Below are 25,955 nucleotides of genomic sequence, written 5' to 3' on the forward strand. Positions count from 1 at the left end.
CTGAGTGACAAAGACATGCCATTACCCCAATTGGTAGAAATTTCTAGGCCAGTTAATAAAAATTCTTTATAACATCTACCAAATTCATACTAAAATAGCTTTTGTCTTGAAGATTATTTTTAATGTTGGTTTGTTCTAATCAAAATGTCAAAAATTTTGCATATTTAACTTGTTTCTTATACCTCTTAAGCTCTTTTATTTAATAGTCCCTTCTTGACTTCTCTTTTCATTGATTTGTTTTCAAAAAGGAGTTTTGTTTGTTTTCTTCTTGAAGAATCTCTCACATTCTGGATCTGGCAAGAAACTTCCTTATACTTATCGTTGAATTTGTTCTTTCATTCTATGATGCCCTAGAAACCTAGAAATTAGAGAAAGGTGGTCTTCACTTTCTGTTGTAGAACAAAGAATGTTTAATGGAAAAAGGGAGCAAGAGCCTATGAGAATCCTCTCACTGCAAGGAGAGTAGAGTCAATGGAAACTGTATTATCATCTTTCTATTCAAACTTCCCTCGTCTATTCTGTAAGATGAGTTGTTTTCATTACTTTGCAGAATTACTTCTCTTGTAAGGAACAGGCCTTTCCTGATATAAAAGAACTCTCCTTTTCTTGCATTTGTCCTTACTCAGAGGAGCAGATAAGTTGTAATAAAGCGTGTTCTAAATCTTACACTGAGACAATATGCATGGAAGCATCTGGCACAATCTCTAACAAATGGCAAGGTCTCAAATATTGGTTCAAGCTGAATCAAAATAAACCTCATTTACCACTCAATATAACCATACGTAAGATATTAAAATAGTTTCTGGATTGAGGTAACAAAAACCTCTACAACTCATCACAATAGAAACCAGGAGATTCTCTGAATTGGATACTCTGAGTAAGAATACTGCTGCCTACTCATTGTCACAGACAGTCTCAGCTTCTGGAGATCTTTGTGCTGATCTGGTACTCAAAACCTGATCATCAAAAACAAATGGCAATAACAAAAATACCCTGTCAAAAGGCTGAAGATTCAGAATACAACTGGGGAAGGCGAAATAAGTATCTTAGTTGGTTTCTATCTTCTGGCTGCAAGAAAAATGAGGACTCAGCAGCCTGTCACTGCATATATTGACCAGCTAATTTTTCCAATACCTCCAGAGCCTAAAGAATATATTGAACACCAGGCTGTGAAATATACAATGTTAAATGCATCTCAAAGTAGACTATGATCTTATCTGAAGAACATAAATAGAATTGATTTTTTTAAATACCCTCTCAGGTCGAGTCAAAATTTGCTACTCAGAGAAAACTAAGGATTGTTATTATTACTTATATAGACAAAACCTAATGAACCCTGCTATAAGGATTGCATTTGGCAAAACATAAGCATATCAGCCGTCACCGCCTCTTAATTTGCAATTAATCAACAACTGCCTTGTAATATCTATATTATTGAATTTTCTTGTTGTTTAACTTTTTTGTGCTTCTCAAGCATATTTTCAAAATCCTACAAAGCAGATGACTCTAGCAGAGTCACTTAAGGAAGACAGGCTTTATACAATCATTCATTCTGTCATTAAACAACTTGTTTAAGCACTGTAGTTACTGTTCAGCTAACACTAAAGAAAGGGATGAAAAAGGCACAGCTCTTGACTTCAACAGATTTGTTTCTTGAAGGCCCTCTTCAATCCATTCCTGAGAGCTGAAGGGAAGCCCGAGAGCTTCATGTGTTCCACGAACAAGGCAGGAACCTCCAAGGCGGATTCTTACCAGATAAGGCCCCTGGGCCCCCAGAATGAGAATGACATTCTAGAACTCTATGGTCCTGGCAAGAGCTCCCTCCCCCCCCCAATGCTGATGGAAAGTGACTGTTGGGTCTCTCCTGACCAAGGACCACTGAGCAGGCCAAAACCAGAAGTCACTGTCACATCACAAAGCCCTGTCTCTGAACATGAAGAAGGCCTTCTAATATAATTTGAATTTCATCTTAGACTCAGAGAGTCATCCTAATTCAACAAATATTTTATTATGCAACTACGATGTACCAGGCATTTTTCTAGGATCTGGCCATACAGCACTACACAGACTCACATCTTTCTCTAAAGAAACTAAAAACTCAAGGTGTCTAGTGGGGGGAACAGAATCGTACATAACCCAAAGCATGATCAGCTCTAGCTGGTGTTTGCTTTGAATTGGGATATGAAAAACAGGTCAAGTGATTTAATCACAGCTGTGTTGGTTGTGGGATGTAAGCAATGGTTAGGCTAGTTACTTAGCTATTGCGGCAAATGGTAAAGACAGTTCATAACTAAATTACTTATAAATCCAAAATGTATAATATATAAATAAATTATATGTGTATTCCATGGAACACTTAAAAAACCCCAGCAACATCCATCCTTGCCTTCTATACCTCTATCCACTCTAGCACTACCTGCCTCACCACCCCTATCTTCCTTGAGAATCCATAAGGGTAAATTCTGTGTGCTTTTTTTTTTTTTTTTTTTTTTTTTTAATTTTTCTGAAGTTGGAAACAGGGAGGCAGTCAGACAGACTCCCGCATGCGCCTGACTGGGATCCTTCCAGCATACCCACCAGGGGGCAATGCTCTGCCCATCTGGGACGTTGCTCTGTTGCAACCAGGGCCATTTTAGTGCCTGAGGCAGAGGCCATGGAGCCATCCTCAGCACCCAGGCCAACTTTGCTCCAATGGAGCCTTGGCTGCGGGAGGGGAAGAGAGAGACAGAGAGGAAGGATAGGGGGAGGGGTGGAGAAGCAGATGGGTGCTTCTCCTTTGTGCCCTGGCCAGGAATCGAACCCAGGAGTCCTGCACGATAGGCCGATGCTCTACCACTGAGCCAACCGGCCAGGGCCCTGTGTGCTTTTTATCCCTGTTCACATCAGCCATCACAAAGAAACACAGACCTTGGGCCCTACCAGCTCCTAGGCTATCATATTCACAAGGTTTTATCCAGCCTCCTGTCTAAGACCATCATCCACTCTCTCCTACTCCTGAACCTTTCTACCACATTCTCTACCACCATGTCTTCACTGAAAGATGGAGAAGGGGGCTCTCAATCCTAAGCAGTGTTATTAAAGGAATCATGGTGAAAGAGAAGGCCTTTACATACAGGTGGAAATGTTATGGTCAGAAATTGAGATAAAATATATTTCACACAAAGGAAATACAATAAATAGAATACTGAAAATGAAAATACATGTATAAGTAGTGTCTTATTTATATTTTAATATTAATATGATCTATAATAAAAGTTTTAATAATGCCTGTAGTACATGAAAATTTAATTGTCATCTAGAGCATTCCATTTATATTAGAAAAAGTATCAATGAATGAAACTGCATATAATGACCAAAATAAGCCTAAAGACTGCAGTGGGGGAGGCTATAGTATTTATGACTTCACAGGGGTCAGCAATCACACACAGACAGCCTCCAAATGCACATGTCACACAGGAAGAACACAGCTCATCAGAGTTCCTCCATTAGTAAGTGTCTGAACAAGGTAACAATATATTTTCATGATTAGTAAGAGTTACAATGCTCTGATCCATTGGCTCAGGGGTAGAGCGTTGGCTTGGTGTGTGGATGTCCTGGTTTAGATTCATGGTCAGCGCACACAGAAGAAGCGCCCATCTGCTTCTCCACCCTTCCCCCGCCCCCCCCCCTCTTTTTCTTCTCCTTATAGCCATGGCTTAGTTTGAGTGCATTAGCCCCAGGCGCTGAGGATGGCTCTGTGAAGCCTCTGCTTCTGGTGCTAAAAATAGATTGTAAGTATGGCCCCAGATGGGCAGAGCATCAGCCCCAGATGGGGGTTGCTGGGTGGATCCCAGTTGGGGCACATGCTGGAGTCTCTCTAACTTCCTTCCTCTCATTTGAAATAAGAAGAACAAGAAAAACAGAGTTGCAAATCTCCATTTCTTGGCATACACCACTTTGATAAAAAACAAACAACTATGACTATAAGCCCTTTACTTTTTCTGGACTATTATACTTAGCTTGGAATACTGACCTTAATTAAAGATTAGTAATTTAGGCATCCCCAAAATGTCCAAGGTGACTCCTTTGAGGTTTTCATTATATGACTTTTTTTTTCTACAGAGACAGAGTAAGAGAGAGGGACAGATAGGGACAGACAGACAGGAATGGAGAGAGACGAGAAGCATCAATCATCAGTTTTTCATTGTGGCACCTTAGTTGTTCATTGATTGCTCTGTCATATGTGCCTTGACCGCGGGCCTTCAGCAGACCAAGTCACCCCTTGCTCGAGCCAGCAACCCTGGGTCCAAGCTGGTGAGCTTTGCTCAAACCAGATGAGCCCGCGCTCAAGCTGGCGACCTCTGGGTCTCAAACCTGGGTCCTCCGCATCCCAGTCCGATGCTCTATCTACTGTGCTACCACCTGTTCAGGCCATTATATGACTTTTAACTTTTGCTTTCAGCTTTTATTTTGGACAAATTTCATAAACTGTGATGACAATGCTTTCAAAAATAAGCAAATAAATAAATAAATGCATGTTTGCTAAGGATTCAGCTGGCATAAGGAGGTAGATTAAGGTATTGTTTGTATTCAGAAGCAACTGGCCTGTGCAGGTTTATTAACTTTAGTCATGAGGGAGGAAACACGAAAAGCATTTACCCAAACTCTAGGCAAGCCAGAGAGAGTAAAGGATCTTTACATACTTTATAACTAGATTGAGCATTACTTTTCCTTTTGTAAACTGGCCTAAACATGCTTATACCCTCCACAATATCCATAAATGCCATGAAATGATTTTTTTTTTCTGAAATGAGAAGTGAGGAAGCAGAGAGACAGATTGCCGTATGTGCCAGATGAGGATCTACCCGGCATACCCACTAGGGGGTGACACTCTGCCCACCTGGGGCATTGCTCCACCACAACTGGAGCCATCCTAGGGCCTGAGGCTGAGGTCATGGAGCCATCTTCAGCACCCGAGCCAACTTTGCTCCAATTGAGCCTTGACTGCGGGAGGGAAAGAGAGAAATAGAGAAAGGAGAGGGGGAAGGGTGGAGAAGCAGATGGGCACTTTTGTGTGCTCTGGCTGGGAATTGAACCTGGGATATATACATGCCGGGCCGACACTCTACCACTGAGCCAACTAGCCAGGGTATGTGATGATTATTTATGCAACAAATAAGACTGTATAATACAAGAAGTAGAAAAAGTGTTCAAGTCTAAGTATTCTCTCCTCAGACCTCCTTTTCCAATCTCTGATCTTGGGAGTAGGAGCCATTCACAGAGTTACATGATGTGAATTCACTCCCACAGAAATAGCTCCTCACAATTTTCTCTCATTAAGTTATTTTCTCAAGGACTTACACATCTTTTTCCTTTGGTTTTTGTGCTAACTGGGATTGTTTTTCTTTCTACAGCGTGTCCATAAAGTCATGGTGCACTTTTGACTGGTCACAGGAAAGCAACAAAAGACGATAGAAATGTGCAATCTGCACCAAATAAAAGGAAAAACCTCCTAGTTTCTGTAGGATGATGTGGCAGCATGTGCGCATGCACAGATGATGATGTAACACTGTGTATACAGCGGAGCAGCCCACGGCCATGCCAGTCGAGATGGGGATGGTACAGAGGAAAGTTCAGTGTGTTCTGTGGCTCGCTAAATTCGAATCTGTGACCAAAGTGCAACATGAATATCGGTGCTTTTATAATGAAGTGCCACCACATAGGAAAAACATTACTCAGTGGGATAAGCAGTTGAAGGAAACTGGCAGTTTGGTGGAGAAAACCCGTTCTGGTAGGCCAACAGTCAGTGACTAGTCTGTAGAGGCTATATGGGATAGCTACCTAAGGAGCCCTAAAAAAATCTGTGTGTGAGCCCACATCGAACTGCACTGAATAGGTATGAAACTGGGAGAGTTTTCCTTTTATTTGGTGCAGATTTTACATTTCTATCATCTTTTGTTGCTTTCCTGTGACCAGTCAAAAGTGCACCATGACTTTACGGACACACTGTATTTCCCTGACTACTTATTTTTCTGTGGAATGTTCATTGGCCCAACCTAAGATCCTGTGCTTTAGCAATTTCTCTTGATCACCTTAGTTCTAGCCTATTATTTCAAATCACGTCTCTAGCGGGGTCTCAGCAGCGTCTGTGTTCTGTGTCCCCATGGCTCAGCCTAGTGCACTTGGCCACTGGGAGGAGTTCAATAAAAGAACTTCCCAAACTACACTGTTACCCTTGACTTTTCTCAGACTTCAAATTTACATATTTGAGAACCAGAAGGGAGGGCCACAGGGTCAGACTTTAGTTCCAATGCTAGCAAGTTGTGTGGCTTTGGGAACGTTACTTAATTAAGACTAGTATCCTTTATTTAAGATACAGAAGTGATAATAAAATATCAGCGATGATAATAAAGTGATAAACATTATATTATAAGCAATATGATACATATCAACGGCTTAGCAAAGTGTCTAAAGCACAGCAAGTCTTATGTAAAGAGTACCTTTAACTGCATGCTAGAAATAAATGCCTTGATGTCACCTCAAATTTGTCTAAAATTTTATTCATTACCTTAAATTCAAAGTGTTGCTCCTGCTCTGGGCCCAAGTTCAGTAACAAAAGTAGCACAGCTTTAGACCCTGTGGCTGGTAATCAATTTCTGAATCATTTTTACTTCCTTCTTAACCCTCATATCCAATCACTTGCCAAATCCTGCCACCCCCGTACCCCCTCAAATCTACAAATTAAGGCTTAAAGCTGAGCTCTGTTCTTGCTTTTCACACAGCCACAGCCTCCGTGAGGCCCTCACCATTCTTCATCTGCCCCCTTGCACTAGGCCCCCCTCTGTGTTATTGTACATGGATTTCCTCGCAGAGTGCTAGCCCGTAATAGTTCCCTTTCACGTCTAAGACATGCTTGTACGGCTGCCAATTATGTTCTTAATAATAATGACTTGAAACGGCTCAGAAACTTCTAAGGGCTCTTGACTACCTGAAAAACCCATCCAGGCTTCTAAGCTCTGAATGAGCTGACTCAGCCCAGCTTTCCCAGCCCCGCCCCCAGGTGCAGGCAGGCAGGTGCCTGTGAGTCCCTGCACGAAGCACACCTCCAGCGCGCCAGTCCTCCTGTTCCCGTGGTCTGGAAGAGATTCTGTTCTTGTTTCTGACCATAAAAGTCCCTACCTCTATTTCAAGTCTCAGCACTACCTGATGTTCTCCCTAATAAAATTTTTTTGGAATTAAGAGCTGCTTTCTCCATATTTTCATACTTCTTCAAAGTTGTCAAAAAAAAACATCGGTATACAGGAAAAGGTTGGTAGATATCTATATCTATATATATATACACAAATTATATGTATCTCTTCAAATATACTATATGTTCACTGAGGATTTTACCTACATTTACTTTCCGTAATACAGTGGTGGATGGGCTGAAAAGGAAATGAATAAATGCACGAATGTATTCTACTATATATAAATCTAATTATGGGTAATGGTACTGTATTTTGAAATGTGTTGTGAAATATGTGGCAGGAAACATGCATTTTTCTAAATCATATAAAATAAATCCCAAAAGTTGTTAGCCAACACCAGTTTATTATCTATTATAAATTTGTCACAATCTACATAAACTTTGTGGTTGAAAAATCAAGACCAGACTTCATATGAATTTGACTTTAGGTCTATGTTAGATTATTCACATACCTGTGAGAGGGCAGGAATCATGTAATATATCCTGGTGCTGACGAGAGAATTATCCTGTGTCCCTCTCTCTCTTCACTAGAATCGTCCACTGTGGTCGGACTCTCAGTCCTGTTGGGTTCCTGAGAGTTGCCTCCTCTCTCCGTAGCCTTCATGTGCACATTTTGGTGGTGGCCCACTTGGCAATGAACCTGGCTTTTCCTTTAGATGAATCCCCTTGTCTCCATACCCCACACTCCTAGGACAAGCACACTGTGCCAACGCCAATTCCCAGGGACCAAATTCTCTCCTGGAACTTGATATCCTTGCCTTACCTCCTGCTGACCTGACATAAGTGTCTGGTGAGAGTCACAACAGCCTTAGGGAATAATCTCCCTGTCATGTACAACAAGGGACAATTAGATTACAAAGCCACTCTGAGAAGAAAAAAAAATGTTTAGATTGTTTACTAAAAGGAATATAGAAAAGAGGCATCAAAGGTCTCATTAAAAAAGAGATAACTGCTGAAGAATGGTCTAACTATCATTTGTGTTCCAGTTTCAGTAGACAGCCCATACTTCATTAGATCTTAGAGATATAGATGATCTTTAGGTTCTCTACTTCGACATTATCCCTTCATGCATACCAATGTACCATAAAGTCAGCATGGTGCTAATTGGAGAACTTTTCCCTTTTAACACTCACTTGAGACAGCAGTTTGCCAAAGGCCATCTCCAAACTACCCTGACACTTCTTTCACTATACTTTATTTCACAGCTTTTTAAGATATATATCACTTGCCCTGGCCGGATAGCTCAGTTGGTTACAGCATTGTCCCAAAGCACAGAGGTTGCCGGTTCGATCCCTGATTAGGGCACATGCAGGAAGAGATTGATATTTCTGTCTCTCTCTCTCTCTCTCAAATCAATAAAATAAATATTAAAAAGTAATAAAAGTAAAAATATTTATCACTTCATTATGCATAAAATATTTGACTTTCTTTACCACTAGGACATTTGAGTGCTTAGAGGACAGAAACTATTTCATGTTAACTATATCTGTCTTCCACTGCCATTAAAATCTCCAGCAGAGTCATCAGTGCTTAAATGTTTGTGGAATGATGGCTTGCAAGAACAAGAGTTTGATTTCATTTAAATGGCTATACCTCAAGTTGAAAAATAACTATTCTTTACCCCAAAAATTGTTCCAGAACCCTCAAATGACTGATTCATATTTAAGGGACAAGTTAGGTACCTTTGGAAAATGCAGTGATTTTCCTGTGATGGGGTTGACTAATATCTTGAGCTAATTATGGTGTTCAGGTTAAATCATGATGGGGGTTCTGTTGGACAAAGGGTCTTGGAATTTTTGAAGCCAGAATGGTGCTACTTTAACTATTTGAGTTCCTGCATTTGATACTGACAAATGGAATTTGACTTTACAGTAGATTGCCCTCCTTGGGTGAGGATGTTACTTTGGGGGAGTCCTTTTGGTCATACAGATGGTATGTATAAACACAGCAGGTGCTTCAGCCCAGGACTTTAAGTGTTGTTTAGTAATTTGTGTTGGGTGTATTTTTAGCCAGATTATACCTATGCAGAAGCATGAAAGCACTCAAATGTATGTGTTTGAGAGATGTCCACATGACTTCAAACAGGTGGTGGGGCAAAGTGGGTAAGAGGTGTGGTCTGCCCTTCTCCTGAACTCTCATTAAAGGAAAATCTATGATTAGAAATTGGATTAAATTTGGTCCCACATAAAATGAATTAGATTGCCAGACTATTTTGAGCAGAATGCAATAAAGACCCAACAGACTCAAGAAAAACTTTTAGTTCTCCCTTAACCACCTTCAAAAATTTAGATAGGGGCCTGGCCCAGAAAGAGAGCTACTGCCAAGAGAAAACTTTAATATGGAGAAAACTTTAATATCTGCATTTCAGAACAAAAATCTAATTACTATACATCTGTTTACTGCCCTGTGAATAATCCTCCTCTCCTTTGAAGCCACAGACCCCCATCCCACTCCTTAGCTCAAGGTGGCATATAAGCCTGATTTGCTTGTCCTGTCCTTTAGTGTCACTGTCTTTGTGGGGCCCCCATTCTTACATAATTAAATTTGAGTCTCTCCTGGTCTGATCTGTGGTGGCGCAGTGGATAAAGCACCGACCTGGAAATGCTGAGGTCGCCCGGTCAAAACCCTGGGCTTGCCTGGTCAAGGCACATATGGGAGTTGATGCTTCCAGCTCCTCCTCCCTTCTCTCTCTCTCTGTCTCTCCCTCTCCTCTCTAAAATGAATAAAAAAAAATTGAGTCTCTCCTGTTAATCTGTTTTATGCTAATTTAATTTTGGAACAAAAACCTAGAAGGGTATAAGGATTTTTTTCTCCCCGTCACAAGCATTGGAGTATCCATTTCAGAGCCTTGACCTGGAGGCCCAAGTGCAATGCTCAGAAATACTTGGGGGAACTCTGAGTGGGCTGACCTCCAGCGAGTAAGCATAGGTAAGTCTTATGCCAGAATGCATTGGGCATAGAAAGCAGAGGAATTTTATTTTGTCAGCATTAGCTACTATGGAAGGTGACATTATTTACTATATCTCTTTGTCTTCTGGTCCTTTATGTTATGGCTGTTAGGATTTAGAATTCCTTTAAGTATATAAAATAATACTCTACTCTCTCTGAGGAGTTATTGTAAGACAATGATTCAGCAACTGGTAATAGCTGCTCCCTTCTCAGATCAGAATTTTGCTTCCTTGCTTTTCTTAAGGACACACTAGGTGTCTGTTTTGTAGCCAAAGTTGTCTCTTCCATATAGGCATTTAAATACACAGCTTTAGGTTGAAATGAAACCTGACTTTTTTCCTTGCATTTATGACGCTGGTCTACTCAGCAAACAATTACCTTGCTCCTGAGACTTCAGGTTGGCACAACAGATACAGTGGTAGAGAGGAAGGCCTTTTCCTTCCGGTTATGATATGATAATGACAAAGAGAAAATTGGTTTTCTTTAATAGAGCCTCAAACACTGTATATCAAACATTATCAAGTGAAATCATCTCTTTTATGCTGCACTCTGAAAAGTTTTAATATTCATGTGTAAATAAAAAATGCTTAGAGTTAGAAAAAAATTAATAAAACATAAAATTATTCTCCAGGATGCAGCACTGTTTCCAAGTTGTCATAAAACTACAGAACAAGTAATAGTAAAGCAAGAATTTTAGAGAATTACTTAGAAATAACACAAAGTTGCAGTGAATTTCATATAATATGTATACAACTGGCTTTTGACGTAGGTAATTTATAGATGCTTTTGATTTTTTTTTTTTGAAAGAAAGAGAGAGAGAGAGAGAGAAACAGGAAGGGAGAGAGAGGGTGAGATGCGTCCATTCGGAGCTGTTTTTACTTTAATTGCGCATTGATTGCTTCTTTTTTTTTTTTTTTTTGTATTTTTTCTGAAGCTGGAAACGGGGTGAGACAGTCAGACAGACTCCCGCATGTGCCTGACCAGGATCCACCCAGCACGCCCACCAACCAGGGCGAGGCTCTGCTCACCAGGGGGCGATGCTCTGCCCCTCCGGGGCGTCGCTCTGCCGTGACCAGAGCCACTCTAGTGCCTGGGGCAGAGGCCAAGGAGCCATTCCCAGTGCCCGGGCCATCTTTGCTCCAATGGAGCCTTGGCTGCGGGAGGGGAAGAGAGAGACAGAGAGGAAGGAGGAGGGGGTGGAGAAGCAAATGGGCGCTTCTCCTATGTGCCCTGGCCGGGAATCAAACCTGTGTCCCCCGCATGCCAGGCCGACGCTCTACCGCTGAGCCAACGGGCCAGGGTCATTGATTGCTTCTTGTATGTGCCTTGACTAAGGATTGAACCTGGGGCTCAAGCCAATGACCTTGGGATTTTCATGCCAGCAATCTCTGGGCTCAAGACGGCAAGCTCTGGGATCACATGGATGTTCCCCCCACTCAAGCCAGTGACCTTGCTCTGATGAACCAGTGCTCAGGCCCAGTGACCTTGGGATTTTGAACCTGTGACCACAGCATTTCAGGTCAATGCTTTGTCCACTATGCCCCCACCACCACTACCACAGGTCAGGTATCTTCTAATGTTTTTTCTGTTTGTTTGTGGGTTGTTTTTTGTTTGTTTGTTTGTTTGTTTTTTTACAGAGACAGAGAGAGTCAGAGAGAGGGATAGATAGGGACAGACAGACAGGAACGGAGAGAGATGAGAAGCATCAATCATCAGTTTTTCGTTGGGACTTCTTAGTTGTTCATTGATTGTTTCTCATATGTGCCTTGACCATGGGCCTTCAGCAGACCGAGTAACCCCTTGCTCAAGCCAGCGACTTTGGGTCCACGCTGGTGAGCTTTTGCTCAAACCAGATGAGCCCGTGCTCAAACTGGCAACCTTGGGGTCTCGATCCTGGGTCTTTCCGCATCCCAGTCGGACACTCTACCCACTGCGCCACCGCCTGGTCAAGCACCTTCTAATGTTTTAAAGACAAAAATCTGTCAACTGATTCCAAATTCAAGATTACTGCGAAGATTAAACAACTAAGAGTTAATAAAAAAAAGACCGTATTCACAGTAACTCCAACCTGGCATTCTGTCGGCTTCCCTGAGGCATCACACTGGTTAAGAGACTTGAGTTTTATTGGCTAAAGGGAACATTTCTCTATAAATACAGCATTTCTACCTATAAAAGGTGCTTATAAGACAGATAGAGGATGCCAGAAAATACACACATGGAACTATTAAAAAAAAAAACATTTAAAAAGCCATCTCATGGAAGGTTTTCTAACATTTACCTAATAAGAAACAACCTTAGGTTTCCCTTATTTTTTCATCTAATAGGCTTTTGGGGGAAAAAATAGAAAAGGAAGTAAATAACTGAAAGAAGTAAGAAAGGGATAGAGTTATAGAGCAGATCACATGAGAGAAGCTGGAAGTCAGGAGACTATAATTATACGATGGAGAAACTGAGCTATATAGGGAAAGAGGGCCACAGCCAGTTTTGAAGTAAATAAAAGGTAAAGAAATAAGAACTATTTTGTTTTTTAAAAATACACAACTCATATGGAAGCTCTGAGGTAGGCAAAGTTTAGAAAGTAGATCTAGTGGTCCCTTTGCCTTTCTTTAGGCAGAATCACATTTCAAGTGACGCTCAGACATAGCTGATCCATACAGACGTCACTGGGGAGCGTGTTTAAATCTCTCCCCTTCTCTAGTGAGAGCTCCCCTCCCTGGGCAGAAACCCTTGGTGTAACTTTTAGAAGCAGAATCAAAGCTTCCAAATATATAAAAAAACAGGATTAAAAAGCCGCACTTTGCTCTAAGAACTGTCTTTTCTACTTAAGTGTCCTCTTTGATCCTAACAATATGGGAGTCACCCAGGAGCTTGTTCAAATTGCTGAATCCCGGGCCCCATCCTCCAACTACTCAGGCTAAATCTGCATTTAGCAAGCTCCTCCATAACCATGATCATTAGTTTAAGGAGCACTAATCTAAATAACTGTTATAGAAGATAAATTGAGTTTGTTTAGGTATCATTTATGCCAACTCTACTTGGTGGTTATGTTTGTGTAATTGAATGACCTAAATTTGTTCATTTCTTTTTATTAATTATTACTAGGAATCTCTCTAATTGCACATATCTGTGACTGGTATTAAAAATTATGTATGAAACCAAAGTAATAATTAAAAAGTAAACAGACTCATTAAAATACATTTGAATAGAAATGCTGGTTTTAGCTTTCATAAGCATATCATGGAAAAGAAACACGTAGCAGAGTTTCTATATGATAAAACCAGAAACCTGATAATGGTGGTATTATGTCCAAGAACTTGAACTTTATTATAATAAGGCCTTGCCAAGTAAAAGTCCTGTGGCATTTCACGTTGTCCTGCTGAGAGCTGATTGGAGCTATTCTTTAAAGGAATCATTATTCTCAGCATTTCTCTCTTGTTTTCTCAGAAAATGTTAAAGGTCATTTCACTTTTCTAAGTAAAAGTATCTAACATTTAATGAGTCACAGATATATCATTCTATTTGGTTTCTATCTGTAGTAGGCAAAGATCAAAACTAAAGTTTTAACCTGGGATATGTCCAGAAATTAGAATAATTGATTTAGATCCAAGGCTGTAGGGAAGACTAGAGATGGCAGAAATCCTACACTGGTACCAAGTTTGTTTCAAGAAGGAGTGTAACCAGTTTGAAGCCCTGGGCTTGCCTGGTCAAGGCATATGTGGGAGTTGATGCTTCCAGCTCTTCCCCCTTCTCTCTCTCTGTTTCTCTCTCTCCCTATCTCTCCTCTCTAAAAATGAATAAATAAAATTAAAAAAAAAAAGGAGTGTAAGCCGGCCAAGATTAGTGAGCAGGGAATCAAGATGGAAATCCAAGATCCCTAACTTCTAGGACTTCACATTTCATTCAGTTTTCCACAAATGTAGAGGGTGATGAACAAGCCCATTGGGGGACATCTGGTAGATGGAGCATCTAAGATTTTTCTTTCCATTTTTCCGAAATTGGTAATGGGGAGGCAGTCAGACAGACTCCCGCATGTGCCCCACCGGGATACACCTGGCATGCTCACCAGGGGGCAATGCTCTGCCCATCCGGGGCGTCGCTCTGTTGCATCCAGAGCCATTCCAGCACCTGAGACAGAGGCCATAGAGCCATCCTCAGTGCCCCGGCCATCCCTGCTCCAATGGAGCCTCGCTGCGGGAGGGGAAGAGAGAGACAAAGAGGAAGGAGAGGGGGAGGAGTGGAGAAGCAGATGGGCGCTTCTCCTGTGTGCCCTGGCCGGGAATCAAACCCGGGACTCCTGCATGCCAGGCCAACGCTCTACCGCTGAGTCAACAGGCCAGGGCCTAAGTTCTTTAAATGTAGTTAAAACTGCATCTTGTAAGAAAAAAAGAAAGTAAGAAAAAAGCAAACTTGCATCTTGTCCCAAATAATTATTTCATCTTTCCTTTTTTCACTGCCCATTAACTTCCCCTTTTATATGCCAAACACTGAGCTGGAGGCTAGAATCCTGAGAAGAAAAGACATGTTAAGAAACCCTCCCCCATTTTGAATTCCCATGTCCCATGGGCTTCTTTTGTAGGTCATGGGCACCCTAGTTTTACATAGTTTTCCTGAGGTTATCATATATTACCTCTATATTGCTAATACTCAGCTCTTCAGTCAAGGTTTCACCTGTCTTCTGAACTCTAGATTCATTTTTCTGACTGCCTCTGAACATTACCAAAAAATGGTTTTTTTTGAAGTCAGCTCAAAATCATCAGGAGAAATCTACTTTGCATTCTCATGATGCAGATTTTCTTTCTGAATTCCATTCTCATTTAATGGACAATGGCACTTTCATCCATTCAAACCCACAAGTATACTAGATATATCTCTCCTCCTACTCATTCCATAATCCGGGTTGGCTTCACGGACATGTGACCTGTGCAGTTGCCTCGGTTCTGCACCAAGAGGAAGCCTGTGCTTGGTTTAATGCTCTGCTGTTGCTATCTTAAAATTCTTAACATTTTCTTTTAACAAAAGTCCCTACATTTTTATTTTGAAATGAGCCAATTTATGACTAACCTTGTCCCCAAATTCTATAAATTCTGCCTTTAGTGTGCCACCCACTCTTTGTAATCTGCCCCGATACACTGCTGCTGAAATTATTTTTCTAAATCAAATCTAGGTGGTGAGTGCCTCTATTAAATTATTTTTTTAAGACTAAAATTCTGCTATCAACTTCCCAAACAGTAAATTAAAACAAGTGTCTTTGGGCCTTGACTGCAATTAATTCACCAGCATAAATTCCCACGCATCTTTAATTCTTTCCACAGGGAGCATCCCACTCCGGACGGAGTTCATGTGTTTGTGTCACTATCCCATGGACTTGAAGTCACCTCCTTCCTTCTATATTTGACACACTCTACTTATCTTTCAAGATTCTATTTTACTAATGTGGTCTTCAACTGCCATCATCCTCTTCCAGAAGGCACAGGAAGTGATTACCAGCTGATTGACAGAGGATTCCAAAGAAATAAGGACTGAATCTTCCAGTCCATAATTTCTTCTGAATGGGTAAGACAACCTAAGTATGTAATTAATTACTGTCTTTTACCAAAATCAGCAGGAGAAAAAACATCTTCCCAAACTATATGTTCTCTCAAGTGCACAGGTTCAAGCTAGTAATATTTTCACACAAATCCCAAATCATTCCTTTCTTGACTTCATTCTTTCTCTGCCACACAAAACTCTCCCATTCTTCCTTCCAGATCTTCCTGGAAGGGTACTAACTCATGCACTTGTAATCACAGCCTACTTCATCTTCATGGCTGTTTTTCTTTATAAAGCCATTGATCTGCACAGGAACCTCCACTGCCATGCACCAAGGATTGGCTATGAGGGACAGGTGCAGACCCATGCCAACGGGAGTCTACCTCCACTAGGTTGCGCTCCAGCTGTGAGCATGATCCATGGCTTATCTCATCCCTCGATGGGTTTCAGAACCCAATCACCAACATTTCCTCTCCTTTTCCTTTTCCCTCTCTAAGAAATAAGGGACCTGAACACACGCCCCTGAAAGCATAGGCTAACACCATCCTTGTTCTACAAATTGGTCCCAACTAATAAACAGTGAAATCCTGGACATCAGGGGCCTAATCTGCTTTTTCTGAATCTTTTCACATCTATTTCATAAAGTAAGCTGCAAAATATTTGGTCAAGGTGATACAGAAAAGCCTACTATTTACATGCTTGTGTTCCTATCCTCACTTAACTCGATGTAACTTTTCTCTATCTTACCATTTCACTTTAATATTATGGCACTGATTATTACATTAAAAATCATCTCTATTAAAGGAAAGATGGGTAAAAATGTGTAACTGAAGGTCACTAAAGACATTTCAAATGGCTTAGGTATCTTTTTGATTTTTATTTTCCAGCAATTTAGTTCTACAGTTTTCAAAATCCCTTCAAGTATGTCTTAATTTCCACATGTGCCTAACTATAAGTTGAACTATTAATTTAATAGACATATATTAAGTCCATACTATCTATTGTGCCAAACCCAGAGATATATAATTCAATAATATAAAAAGAGAGGCATATTAACAAATATATATATATATATATATAATAAGGCAATAGAAAGTGTGTATAAGCATTTAGTACACTAAGAAAAACATGTCTTTAATTCAGCAATTCTCTTTTCATGTGTTTATAATAAAGAAGTCATTTAAGATATAAACCAGTATTTAGCTATATGTTTTGATTGATATAAACAGGGTTGAACAAAAGTAGGTTTACAATTTTAAGTATGTAAAACACATAGTTTATTCTTGTATTATTTATTTAACTTGCATGTTTTTCCCTATACAAACAACTGTCAACCCACTTTTGTTCACCTTGTATGAAAAGATTTTAGATGAAACCTTCTACCTGGCTATACAGGCAAGATAATCCAGCCTTTCAATTGATGTTGTATAAATATTTCTTATTCTAGAAAGAAGACTGTTAAGTTCTTCCCTTGACAGCTGGCTCTATTCACATGATCGATTTTGAGTTACTAATATGTTCAAGAGTATGAATATAATGCAAATATTTTAAAATGATTTTTCCTCTATATAATTGTACAATACATTTCAAGCATGATCAGCTGTCAAGCTTATTTTACTGTCCTTTAAATTGTCTTACAGTATAAAAAGTTTCTCATCTTTAAATGTCATAGTCTGACCTCAAACAGCAACATGGCATGGATGTGCAGTGACAGTTATGCACAGAAGTTGGTATTTAAGACGTATGTGCATAAAATATTAAAACAAATCTCTAAAGTACCCATTAGCTTAGACTCCAACCTTAGATGTGCCTAAGATGCAAACACATACGTACATACATACACACACCCCTCAAAGAATCATATAGTGATATCTCTATAGCATCGTCATGCACGTTTTGCATTGCTGTAATAAAAGGTATGTGCTCTAACATCTATGTCCCATTATGGGAATGCAAAATCCATCAAACTTCCTTAAAGGCAGGGCAAACAAACAAGCAAACAAAAAACATGCATCCTATTAATTCACACCAACAAAATCAATTCCCCAATGAAAGGGGGTGCTTTTCTTTGCTGAGCCATCATGGTCGTCACACTCTGAAAGTGTATTTTCTCAGCATGGGGAATACTGCAGTGATTTTACTCAAATATTAGTCCATTTATTTTCCTTGTATAATAAAAGTGACACTGGAAGGTTAATGATGTGAAACCCTGCAGACAAAATGAAGCTACTAGCCTCTTTCTGCTGACAAGCCCACAGTAATGCAATGTGAAAAATTTTTAAAAAGAGAAATAGAGTCTCAGATGAGATTCAGTTTATGATGTATCTTAACCAGCAGGGGCTCCATTTTATTAGGTAACACATACAAGTGTATATAATTATTTAATTTATGGCTAAGAGACTTCAACGTGTTATAATCAAGGAGGCAAACTAAGTTGAGGTAGACTATATTCCATACCATAGTGCACCTTTGAATTTCCTTATAAGTGGTAATCCTAGCATAAAAGGAAACCACAAATATGCAACTACATTATTTTTACAACACTAGAAAGTGTTTTAATTTTTATAAACCTAGAACCACATTGGGATTTAAAATAAATTTATGTTTGAATTTCAGCAGAAGTGCATATTTTAATTACATGGAAAGTCTATATATTCAATGACACAATTTTCTTTTAGAAGGCTCTGAAATAGGTAAAAATTCATAATAAAATCTTTTTATTTTTAAAATTTATTTTTCTCTAAATAGACAGACTCCTACATGCTCCTGACCAGGATCCACTGGGCATGCCCATTAGGGGGCAATGCTCTGCCCATCTGGGCCGTTGCTCCATTGTAACTGGAGTCATTCTAGAGCTGGAGGCAGAGGCCATGAAGCCATCTTTAGCACCTGGGCCAACTTTGCTCCAATGGAGCCTTGGCTGCAGGAGGGGAAGAGAGAAAGGAGAACGGAAAAGGGTGGAGAAGCAGATGGGCACCTCTCCTATGAGCCCTGGCCGAGAATTGAACCTGGGACTTCCACATGCCAGGCCGATGCTCTACTGCTGAGCCAACTGGCCAGGGCCTATAATAAAATCTTTTAACATAGTAAATAGAAGACTTGTTCAATTCAAGGCAAAAGTATTTACTTAATTTAGTAAGTTCAATAATTTTATTATTATTAAACAAGAAAGTGAATAAAAATAACTGAATTTTCGGCGTCACTGCCAATATATCTCACTGCCAAAATATCTAATGAAAAGTAATCACGTCTTAAATTATAATCCTTAAAATTAGAAACAAGGCAAAGATTTCCATTATTGCCATTTCTACTTAACATGGAAATGGAGATCTTGGCCACAGCATTTAGGCAAGAAAAAAAAATAAAACGGATTCAGTTGGCAAGAAAAGAATACAACTATCTCTGTTCACAGAAGATATGATCTTACCAAAAGAAAATATTAAGAATTCTTACCAAAAGAAAATATTAAGAATTCATAAAACAATTTTTAAAACTGATAATCATTCAGCAGGGTTGCAGGACACAGGATAAATAAACAAATATATTTTTTGCGTTTCTACACACTAGCAATAGACAATCTGAAAACAAAAATAAGAAAAAAAATCCACTTAGAATAACTCAAAACTAAATTATTTAGGAATAAATTTAACAGCCCTGGCCAGTTAGCTTAGTTAGTTAGAAGCATCATCCTGAAATAACAAAGTTGCAGGTTCAATCCCTGGACAGGGCACACATGGGAAGTGGTCAATGAGTGCACAACTGAATAGAACAGCAAATGGATGCTTCCTTTTCCCTCCCCTCTCTCTTCCTTTCTCTCTCTGTCTCTCTGAAAATAAAAAGGAAATTAAGCCCTGGCTGGAGAGCTCCATTGGAGTACTGGCCCTAAGTGCAGAGGTTGCCAGTTCAATTCACCAGTCAGGGCACAAACAGGAGTAGTTCCTGCCTCTCTAAAGAGAGAGAGAGAGAGAGAGAGAGAGAACTTACATGGTGAAAATGAAAAAAAAAATTTGTTGATACAAGAAAAAAGGTCTAAATAAAGGTAAAGACATTCCATAGTCATAAATTGGAAATTTTAATATTATTAAAATGGCAGTACTCAAATTAATCAATTAATCAATAAATGCAACACAATCTTTATCAAAATCTCAGCTATTATTTTTTTCTTTTTTGTAGACATTGAAAAGCTGATCCTAAAATTCATATAAAAATACAAGGAGGTTTGAAACCCTGGGCTTGCCTGGTGAAGGCACATATGGGAGTTGATGCTTCCTGCTCCTCCCCCCTTCTCTCTCTCTTTCTCTCTCTCTCTCAGTCTTCTCTCTTTCTTCTCTCTATAAAAATGAATAAGTAAAATCTTAAAAGAAAAGGAATTTAAAATTAAAAAAATACAAGAAGATGGACAAGTGGAACTACATTAAAAAGGAAAAACAAATGTGGAAAACACATACTTGCCACCTGGCCAGCCAGTTGCACAGTGGATAGAGTGCTGGCCTGGAACACAGAGGACCCAGGTTCGAAACCCTAAAGTCACCAGCTTAAGCGCCGGCTCATCGATTTGAGTGCGAGCTCACCAGCTTCAGTTCAGGGTTGCTGGCTTGAGCATGGGATCACTGACCCCATGGTTACTGGTTTGAGCCCAAAGGTTGCTGCCTTGAGCCCAAAGTCCACTAGTGGGCTTGAGCAAGGGGTCACTGGCTTGACTGGAGTGCCCCCCCTGGCCCCGTCAAGGCACATATGAGAAAGTAATCAATGAACAACTAAGGTGCCACAATGAAGGATTGATACTTCTCATCTCTCTCCCTTCCTGTCTGTCTGTCCCAACCCTCTCTCAAAAAGGAAATGTATACTTTCTAATGTCAAAATTTACTAAAATGTTGCAGTAATCATAAAAATGCCATTCTGACATAAGGGTAGATGTGAAGATCAAGGCAATAGAATCGAGAATCCAGAAATAAATTATTTAATTAAAGACAGCTGATTTCAATAATGGTGACAAGACAATTTAGTGAAGGAAAAAACAGTCTTTTCTACAATTGCATATCCACATGCAAAAGAATAAAGTTGGATATCTAACCTCACAACATATACAAAAATCAACTCAAAGTATTTTACATGAAAGAACTAAAACTATAAAACTCTTAGAACGAAAGCAGGAATAAATCTTAATGATCTTGGATTAGGAGATGGTTTCTTAGATATGGCACCAAACATAAGCAAGAAGAGATAAAATTAGATAGACTTCATCAAAATAAAAAAAATCTGTGTTTCAAAGAAAACCACTAAGAATATGAAATGATAGACTACAGAATGGGAGGAAACACTTGCAGTTCAACAATATGAAGACAACTCAATTTAAAAACAGATCATATTATCTGAATAAACATTTCTACAAAGAAGATACACAAATGGCCAATAAGCAAATGAAAAACTCCTCAATATCATTAGTCATTAGGGAAATGCAAATCAAACCCCAGTGAGATACTGCTTTACACCTAATAAGATGGCTTTAAAAAAAATTTAAAAAACAGACACTAACAAGTGTTGATCAGAATGTTACGAAATTTGACCCATTCACTGCTGCTGGGAATATAAAATGGTGCTACCATTTTACAAAACAGTCTTGCAATTTTTCAAATTATTAAAGATAGACTTGCCACATGACCCAGTATTCCACTTCTACATATACACTGACGATAATGAAAGCATATCTCCACAGGAAACTATGTATATAAATATTTTTGTGGTATTAATCATAACAGCCAAAATGTGGAAACAAATCAACTCTCCACCAATTGCTAATTGGACAAATGCTATGTGTTATATCCATGCAATGGAATGCTATTCAGGCATAAACAGAAATAAGTACCAAGTGTTATAAAATGAATGAACCTTGAAAACCTTAAGCTGTTAAAGAAGACAGTTACAAAAGGTCACACACTGTACGATTCCACTTACATGAAAGGTCCAGAATAAGCAAAAGCATAGAGGCCAAGAGTAGATTAATGGCTGGTTGGGGTAGGTGGACAGGAGGAGACTAGGGAACAGTAGATAATGGGTATAGAATATTTGGGAGGGGGTGGTTAATGGAAATGTTCTAACATTAGATAGCGGTAATAACTGCACAATTGTGTGAATATACTAAAACTCACCGAAGTGTACATTTTAAAGTGTGCACCTTATTGCATGTGAATTGAATCCCCAAAAAACTGTTATTAATGACATCATCTTTACAGCCACAGAGCCACTTCCTTCATGGCATGGAAGAATGTGTACCTATAGCTAAAATGCTCATTTTTACTCATTGACGAGCTATACAAATTGAGCCAGAGAGGTTTGGCTGTCATTAGGAAGCATTTAAAAGGAAGACCAGCTACTTGCACAATGGCATGAGCTGTGTTTGACATTTTCCTGTCTGCACAGCACTAATCTAATTACTCTGATGCTTCATGAGATAGGAAAGTACCACGCTGATCATCAGAAGGCCCAGCGTTTAATCGTCTGTCTACTTCCAAATCATTGCACCAAGTAACTTAAACCTTTCCATTTGGAAAATGGGAATTTTCTTTTACCATTCCTCTCTCAAAAAGATGTTACAAATTTAAAACCAGATTTATTTAGAGGTGCTGCTCTCTTATGTAAATATAGTAATCGTAGTTATTAACGGTGATGACTATTGTGCTGTAGCTGTGCATTGTTCTTACCATGTAAAATGAATCTTGCAAAGAAAATATATATTTCTTGGAGAACTATACTGTGATTACTTTCCTATATCAAAAGAGATTTCAATATTTCAGATATCAGGAAGTTCTAGCTTCTGAATAAGCAACCCTGACCACTGTGTATAAATCCCATATAAGGTACGTAAAGTATATAACGTTAAGTACCCAGCACAAAATATACTCCTATCATTCACTTATCCTCTTAGACTTAAAATCACTGGCTTAATTTAATCTTCCATAATTTTACATGTTTACATAGTTAACTATTCTGAAACACAAACTTACAAGTAAATCTATTAAGAAGTACAAAAAAGCCAAGCCTGTACATCTGTCCCCACCAAAAAATTATAAATACTTGCATACAAAATCAGGTCAAAGTAATTCTCAAGGTGTCTAAAGTCTTCCCTCTAAAAAAAGGGAAATAGTAATTTAAGCAATAATATTACGGGAATAATTTTAAGATAATTTATATAATTTTACCCTGCCCTCTCCAGAATAAAACTTCTGGATCTTTATTTTTTTCCCCCATGCCTTCTGCCTACTCCCAAACACACATCAAATTTAATTGTATGGAAAACATAAAAATAAAAAATATTTAGCCCATGTGTTTTTCCTTAATAAGTATTAATTCACTTTATAGAGAAAGTAACTGAAACTCCGTAAGGCCAAGCACTTAGGCCATTCAAACATGGCTCGTTAATGCGAGCCAAAGTTCAGCTCAGCCTAATTTTATACAATACACACTAGATTGTTACATTCCTAACAGCATCCATTTAATGCTCCTTTTTACAGCAAAAGTTTTCAAAACAGCTTCCACTTCTTTTGTTATCATTCACTTCATTGAACTTTCATGCCTATCATTTCACTGGAATTGATCTTGCCAAGATTATCGATGGCTTCCATTTTAACACATCTAACAATTACTAGTTTTAAATCATTTACATATATATCTAAGCAGCATTGAACATGCCTGGCAGTCTCCTCCTTGAAATCCTCACTTCTTGGCTGCTGTGACTTATATGGTTTACTTTTTATTCCCCTTTGTGGTCTCTTTCCTTCTGCTCAAGTCCTAAATGGTACGGTGCTTCAGCTCTAAGTTGTTGGCAACCTGGCTCCTACATCTCCACTTCTGGAGATAAGACAGGAGCTGCTGTTTGAAATTAACCTGGATTTTACTTCCTTATTTACTGGTTGTTTCCCCACATCAGTATGTAAGTTACATGAGTCATGACATATTAGAAGTATTTTATAAGTGATTTTGCATCTAAGAATGGATGATGGATGGATGAATAAGGAATGGAGGAGAGAATGAAGGAGGAAAAGAAGGAAAGAAGCAAGGGAGGGAGGGAGGGAGGGAGGGAGGGAGGGAGGGAGGGTAGGAGGGAGGAAGGGAGGGAGAAAGGAAGGAAAGGAAAGGAAAGGAGCATGGTACTGGTGCAAACTTTAATCCCTTCTTTCTGGAAAAACTGACTTGACCTGATATGGAGTGACTATAAAATACCTCTATTTTATGGCTTTCTTTTCTGACAAAGCTAGGTCTGGTTATATCTGCAGTCTGCATCCCACTGCATCCCACTTCCTAGGCCATCCTGCATCATAATTGTTGACTCCAAGTAGTATCATTATCCTCCATCACTGAATCTTAAAGATAAAACTAGATTAAAGAGAAGGGCCAAGTTCGTCTGTGATATCTACTCTAAGTATACATCTTCCACTGGGGAACTAAAACATGATGGATTTAACCACTGATCCATTCAGCAGAGATTCCCTCAAATCATACAAGCAGAGTGAGGTTGCACTAGGCCTAAAATGATTAAGCTTGTAGTAGAAGAATCCTTTTTACAAGTGTTTCTGAGAAGTGTACAGTTCAGCACCAAGCCTGAATCCAGTCATAGCAAGCCATCACCCATAGGACTTTCCAAGGCCTTAAATTTTCCTTCAGTCCTGTCTAATGCTGTCTAGACTGACTTAGACTGTGGCCCTTCTAATTCTGACTGCCTTTCTCCAGTGACAATTTATCTACCAATGTGTCTCCTGCTTTCCTCAGTCAGATGGGCAGCCCCGATCTCAGTCTCCAGATGATCCTCAGCAGCTTCTGGGGGGAAGCTATGTTCTTTCATCTACCATATGCCAGAGCTCAGCACTAGCCATCTGCAATAAACAGACTTAATATAGTCAGGATTTCTGTTCAGAAAAAATGCTAATGATGATAACAATTTACATTTCACAATGGGAAAGTGTGATTATAGGAACCCAAAGGAACAAGTGAAAATAAATTATTACTTCATGCTATTGGGTTTATAGTTTGCTTAATGCAATGTTCATTGTTTTTCTATCTCCTATATTTCCTATTTTAATTCATAAAGAAGTAGAGCAGTGATTTGAATGTTCCATGCAGATGACATACTTACTACTACTTAGAAATAAATAATATCAAAGGAGAATGGGGCATTCCAGAAAAATGACATTCTCAAAGATTGTTATTTTTTCCTAAATTAAAGTGGCCATACATATTTAAATTCTATTTACATTTCAATAGCTCTTTCAATTTTGCCCCCTCCCCTAGCAATTGCAATGTCAAGCGAATCAAATTTTACCATCGGGGGCACGTATCAGAGGATTCTTCTCTCTAACTGAGCCTTCCTTGATTATTCTTGAGCAATTTACTTTATCCAAGCCTCTATTTTCTTATCACTCTCATAAAGGCATAATAATAGCTCTTCCTTAAAGAGTTGTTTTGAAGGTCAAATGAAATAATCTAGGTAAGATATTTCATGCAACGCTTGCCTCATAGTAAACGTTCAATGCATGTGTGTCATCATCATATGCACTACCATCACACTATTGAACAAATGTATAATCATCACTCACTTTGAATTTTCTTAACATTCTTCAAAATATTCTGCCACACATCATTATATTCTGATCATGACATAGTATTTGGAAGAAATTAAACATTTAGTAAATATATATTGAGAGTCGGTCACATATTATCCCCTTTCGTAGGTCCACTGAGGCAAAGATCACATTGCCTCCCTCTGAGGCTGGCCATAGTGTTAGAAACAGCAAACACAATGAATGATCCTTGATTAAATGGTGCACAGCCAATCATAAACAATCGATCAGATGATGCAGAGAGTGACATGTTCATTACAAGACAGTGACAATAAATCCACTCCTAATTAGATTAATTTATAAACTCTACTTTTAGCTTTTTATTGATACCTACATGTACAATGAATACTGCTGTAATGCATACAGTCTATTTGGATGAATGAGACCAGCTTCCCCTTGTAATGTTCAAGCACAGTGAAGAAAGAAATCCATCTCAAATTGAGCAGGCACACTGCCTATTAGTTAATAAATCTGGCATCAAAGAATGGAAGAAATAAATATATTAAATAGCATATAGGTAAATGTTAAAAACAGTGTGATCTACTTAATATAGTTATTCCACAAGAGTTTTAAGTGCATGCATGTTTGAATAAAGACCATAAATCGCATGATTGACATGATGGAGGTACAATTTA

General features: G+C 39.1%; 1 protein-coding gene and 1 non-coding gene across 8 annotated transcripts in view; both read right to left on the reverse strand.

The window, feature by feature from the left end:
* The window catches only part of CTNND2 (catenin delta 2), a 985,037-nt gene that overhangs the window by 559,174 nt on the left and 399,908 nt on the right, over positions 1–25,955 (reverse strand). The window lies entirely within an intron of this gene.
* TRNAD-AUC (transfer RNA aspartic acid (anticodon AUC)) lies at positions 2,780–2,855 on the reverse strand. The gene has a single exon. It is a non-coding gene; the product is annotated as a tRNA-Asp (tRNA).

The sequence above is a fragment of the Saccopteryx bilineata genome, chromosome 1, assembly GCF_036850765.1.
Source record: "Saccopteryx bilineata isolate mSacBil1 chromosome 1, mSacBil1_pri_phased_curated, whole genome shotgun sequence".
Classification (NCBI taxonomy): Eukaryota; Metazoa; Chordata; class Mammalia; order Chiroptera; family Emballonuridae; genus Saccopteryx; species Saccopteryx bilineata.